Below are 6000 nucleotides of genomic sequence, written 5' to 3'. Positions count from 1 at the left end.
CCAAAGTGATAGCAAACATGTAATGAGTGCTTATTTTGAGCCTGGCTGTGTATTAAGCATTTTTCGTGCATTTTAAAGAACTTCCCAATGACTCTATAAACCAGAATCTACAGATGTCCAGAAAAGAAATTGAAATTTTAAGAGATTAAATAATTTATCCAGGTCTTACTGAGCAGAAAGATCATACCTTAACCAATATGGCATTGGGTTTCTGGACATGGAAGTTTGTCTGACTGAATGAGTTTCTCTCATTCAGACAAAGGTCTAGGTGGAGGGATGGTGAGTACAGCAAGGCTGTACTTGATATCATGCTAATTCAGCCTTGTGGGGATTTATGTGCTCAGAGAATGGGAGAGCTGCTGGTTAAAAATCAACAAGAAAGAATGGACAAACTATTTCAATGTGCCAATATACATATTAAAAATTCACAAAAGTGTCCATCTTTTTGTCTCTATTAGCAATCTAATAGAACTGGAGCAGTAAAACTGAAATACCTGTTGGGGGTCAACATTGGTATCTGCTATCTGCTGAGGAATCCCTTCAAAAAAAAAAGGTGGAAAAAAGTTGTTGAAGGTGTTCTAATACAGGCTGAGAAATTAGTGATGGAGTGCTGAGAGAGATAGAAATAAACAATATAATATAATAGTATGAAGAACGTCTCCACAGATGGTAGGAAAGTCATGGACAGATGGAGGAATGGATAGCATGGTAGAGTAGCCTGGAGGGTATCTCCACAGATTAAGTAAGACATAGTGGACAGATGCAAATAGAAAGTGAAGGCAACATTCAGAGTGTCAAGATAACAGCTGGGAATACATGTGGAACCAAGGGAGAAGGCAATATTGTCCCACTAGGGTAGAGTTTAAGAGTTCGAAAACTTGTCCCAGTTAGTGATATGATAAAGTCAGAGTTCAAGAAATCTGTGGTCGGTGTCACCTGATCTGGCCCATAAACAATTAGTGAAGAGCAAGATCACCTGTTTTTTTTCTAAAAACTTTTGACTTAAAAATTGTTTCTAAAAACAATTGATCTAAGATCAATTGCACAGAATGAGTATTGTACATTATATTATTTTCAAAATTAAAGGTTTTTTTTTTTGGTCAAATTATGACATTGCCAGTGATTTTAATAGGCCTTTCAAAGCACTCAGGAAATTGGCCCACTATTTTTACCTTTCTCTGTTTTCCAAAGAGCTAGCATTTCCGTCAGGGTTATTTCCAAAAATAAGCCCACAAGCAATACCTTACTGCCTTTCACTTCTCCTACCTTCAGGCAGCAAAGGTTTAACTGTCTCCTCTGTATCTTTCAAAAGAGTAAAGAATACATCCAGAAATATCTTACCAATATTGTAAGTGATATTATCTACAGTATAGAGATGGACATAGCATTATCAAATAGATGTGAAATAAAACATGGAATTTAGTTAAATAAATGTAATTTAAGAAACTAACAAAATATTGTATAAGAAATTTACCATTTGCATACATTCCACTGCATACAATTTTGCAAGAAATCTATTACCAAACAGCCAAAAAAACTACGTAACAAGAAAGGGCCATGAGAAGTAAATGTTTTTATTATAGCAAGAAAAAAATATATAAAAATCTTTCCCAGTCACTGTTAAACTGATTGTGAATACTAACTTATGAAATACCCCTTAGAAAATGTATATGTATATTTTTCAGTGTGTGGATAAAATAAAAAAAATATCAGGGCTAGGAAAACCAGAGGATGTCGTTTTGGGCCACCTCTTTGCTTAGAAAGTCTTAACTGTTCTGACTTCCTAGCAGAAGCATTAGTATTAGCATGTTAGTGAAAAAGCAGTCTTAGCAGTAATCAGCAAAGCAGGCAGGCTTCTCCACCCTGTTCTATCCCAAACTCAAGTTGGCCTGACTTTATAAAAGTCAGTTAACCTCCCAGAGAGGCTTAAACTCAATCTCTTTGTCTATTTCAAAAGCAAAAAATGGCTTTACCTGTAAGGCTGTGTTTTGTCTTCTCTGGTTTCCATAGCAATCTTACTCAAGTTCTGTAGATTTTAATTGTGGAACATTTTTCTCAGCTGGTGGAGTTGGAAAATGTAACTTAGTTTCTGGTAGCTAAACAATTTTTATTCCTGTCAGTAAAGGAGAAGTATAAAAAAATTACCTGTACAGATCAATATTTATTTAATTACATCAATATCTTTTTAAAATGAAAATGTGGTATTCAAAAATGAAAATTTAGTATTTGATCAATCCATTAGAAATATAAAATATTGTTTTAAGGCTTTCAAAAGTAAAATTATCTGCTGCCTAAATTCTACCAAAAACACACTTCATAAAGGTTATATTTAAGTGTGATTTTTTTTAATGATCATGCTATTTATATTTGAGGTAGTCGAAGTTCTGTGTTGATATAAAGGCAGATACCAGACTACTATCTTATCCTGTTATCCACAGAATCACCTTCAATAAATTGAAGTTCGTAATATTTGTCATTTATCAAGTACCATATACCAGAAACTATGACAGGTACCTTCTGATATTCCCTAACATAGGTATCACTATGAAACGTGTATTACAGATAAAAAACTGAGGCTGGTATTAATTTTGCCCAAGGTCACACAGATCATAAGTCTGGGAATCAGAATGCAAACCCAGTACTGTGTGCTTTTAAGCCCATACTTTAACCATTACACCGTATTTCCCTTCAAAAAAACAAACAAAAATATTTTTAATTCTATATACTTATTATAAATCTCACATAATAAGTTTGTTTTTTAATTTAGCTAGAAGAAAAACATTTATTTATTCTAAGGGATTTTATGCTTCATTTAATAAGATAATAATGACTAACATTGTGTGTCCACAAGTATTCTAAGTAATTTCCTCATTAACTCATTTAATCTTCACGGTTATTTAAGGAGGTATTTATGTATGTATGTTTTATTATTATTATATGTGGAAGATGAAGTTAATAACCTACTTAGTTATACTTACATGAAAAAATATTTGAAAATGTCATGGCAAAAGCATCATAAGAAACATAACAATAAATGACAAACCAAGAAAATATATCTGTAATTCATGAAGAGGATTGATATCTATAATATATAAGAACATCTAAAACCTCACTCATGATTTTAAAAAGAAAAAATGAAAAAAGAAAAAATATATTGAGATGCTGTTTCTCAAGACATCATACACTCAAGAATCTAAATGGTTGACACTTAACCTGTTGGTGAAACAAACACTCTAGTGCAATGATTATGGGAATGCAAGATTGCACGATTCCTATGAAATGGAATTTGGCAATATATAGAAAATGTACACATATACTTACTCTGTGAGTATGCAATTTTACTTGTAGGTATCTGAGAGAGAGAGAGAGAGAGAGAGAGAGAGAGAGAATGAAGAAAAGAAAACCAATACTATTAGAAGTAGTTTGTTGATGATCAAATAGGCAATAGGAAAGACTCTTTCTGGGGATCCCTGGGTGGCTCAATGGTTTAACACCTGCCTTTGGACCAGGGGTGGTCCTGAAGTGACGGGATCGAGTCCCGCATCGGGCTCCCTGCGTGGAGCCTGCTTCTCCCTCTGACTGTGTCTCTGACTCTCTGTGTCTCTCATGATAAATAAACTCATTAAAAAAATTTTTTTAAAGACTAATCATTATTAAAAAAAAGACTTTTCAAAAAATTTGATGGGGAACAAGAGAAAAAGCAGTAGCTTTGAGGATAAGGGAAAGAGTTTCAGCAGAGAATGAGAATATGTGATAAAAAGAAAAGAGATTATTCATTCATCAAGACTCCAAAGGAATAGGAAAGATCGGGGGTCAAAATAACTATGGGCATGTAGAATAAAAGAACATAAACCCAAGAGTGCGTGCTATGTGCATCATGTGTATAAAGTTAAAAAGCAAAAAAAAAAAAAAAATTAAGTCTATGCTGTTAGAAATTAGGATAGTGATTACCATTGACAAAGGAGCAGTAACTGGGCTGGAGAATGAGAGGGATTTCTGAAATGCTGGGAATGTTCTGCTTCTTAACATGTATGCTGATTATATAAGGGTGTTCATCTTGTAAAAACTTAGCTGTACAAGTATGACTTCTACTCTTTTCTGTATTTATTTTACAGTTCAATTTTAAAAGACCTCTGAATATTAGGAAGGAGTATTACAATTTAAATAGTGGGGCAAAGGGATGCCTGGGTGGCTCAGTTGGTTAAGTGTCTGACTCTTGGTTTTGGCTCAGGTCATGATCTTGCACTCATGGGATCTATCTAGCACTTCCTCAGACTCTGCACTCAGCAGGGAGTCTGCTTTAGATTCTTTCTCCCTCTCCTTCTGCTTCTCTGCCTCTCACCCTCACAGATCAGCTGGTTATGAACTCTCATTCTCTCTTAAATAAATAAGTAATTTTTTTAAAAAATTGAGACAAAAATGTAGAGAAAGTGAGAGGTAAATTGGATGTGACCTTGAGGGAGGTTTTCATCTATGGATTTTATTTGTAGAGAGATTTTGTTTATGGCTTTTATTTGTAAGAGAGAAGGCAAGTCATCTATTAAGATTTAGAGGACAGCTGGGGTTAGAGACTGGAATGCTAGAGTAGAGGTGGGGAAGGGTGCTGAATAGATGAGTGAAAGCTAATAGATTCTCCAACAGCAATGAAATCTCAAACTCAATGAATTAATAATTTCATACCTTATCTCTTTCCAGTTAATATTTGTACAAAAAGAAAAAAAAAAGATTTGTACAAAAAGGGCAGCCCGGGTGGCTCAGTGGTTTAGTGCCGCCTTCAGCTGAGGGCGTGATCCTGGAGTCCTGGGATCGAGTCCCACGTCAGGCTCCCTGCATGGAGCCTGCTTCTCCCTCTGCCTGTGTCTCTGCCTCTCTCTCTCTCTCTCTCTCTCTCTCTCTCTGTGTCTCTCATGAATAAATAAATAAAATCTTAAAAAAAAAGATTTGTACAAAAAGATGAACCTTATCTAAAGAAATTTTAAAAAACCAAAATCATGAAACAGTTTATATAATTGCTCTATTATATTTGAAAATACGACTATGAGCTCCGGAAGACCTAAATTAAAAAGTTATAATGGTCATTTTCATGATTTCATTGTTCATGAGCAGAATACACACACATTTCTCAGGGACAACAACTCATAGCATTTCATTCTGATGGATATTTCTTATGTAAGCTTATATATAGGGATCCAAAGTGGAATGATGACTGTATCCTCAAATGTATCCTTAAAAAATATACTATTCTGAGTTTCATAAAACTATGAGAGCTAAGGACACTTTGTCAAAAGCCAACAAAAACAATGAGTAAGATTGTGGAATGGAATATATTTATAAATGTTCAGGTTTTTAACAGTCCAGCTTAGTCTAGGGGTAAAAATCTGAATATATAGAATAATGTGTGCTTTCATGTTCTAAAAACAGACTTCCAGGCTTTTTACAAGTCAGAAAGTAATATATTTGTGTCTAACGTATAGGCAGATTTTCTTTTTCATTTACAAGTCACCTGTATGTTTGATGACCAAACAAGCAGATGGCATTATTCCAAAGCTATTTTTGGGAAAGCTGAATGATCTAAACAACATGCTGCTTGAACAATGACTGTGTTTTCCCATAGATAAGGGACTAAGAATGCTTACAAGGAAAATTGGAATTTAAAAAAATATCTGTATTTTCTCTAGTCTTGTGAAGAACACAAGTTCATAACAGAACTAGTTGGAAAAGTTATGCCTCATTTTCCCCCTAGAATTCACCATCTAGAAGGGCTACGTACATCTACGTTTACTTGGTATTGAGGAAGCTGGATAGGTAGCTATGGGAATAAAAGACCTAGAGGTGTTGGTAATGAGGGTGGTTTTAATGATGAACTATTGGGGCCATTTAGATCATGTTGTAATCATAAGAGACTGAGAGCCTCTGAGAAGGACCAGAGAATTGATGGGTTCACTAGTGGCACAATAATGAAGGGAATATAAATATTCAGGCCCAATAATGATGGCGATA

Source organism: Canis aureus, chromosome 25, assembly GCF_053574225.1.
Source record: "Canis aureus isolate CA01 chromosome 25, VMU_Caureus_v.1.0, whole genome shotgun sequence".
NCBI lineage: Eukaryota > Metazoa > Chordata > Mammalia > Carnivora > Canidae > Canis > Canis aureus.
This window is presented reverse-complemented; position numbering follows the sequence as displayed.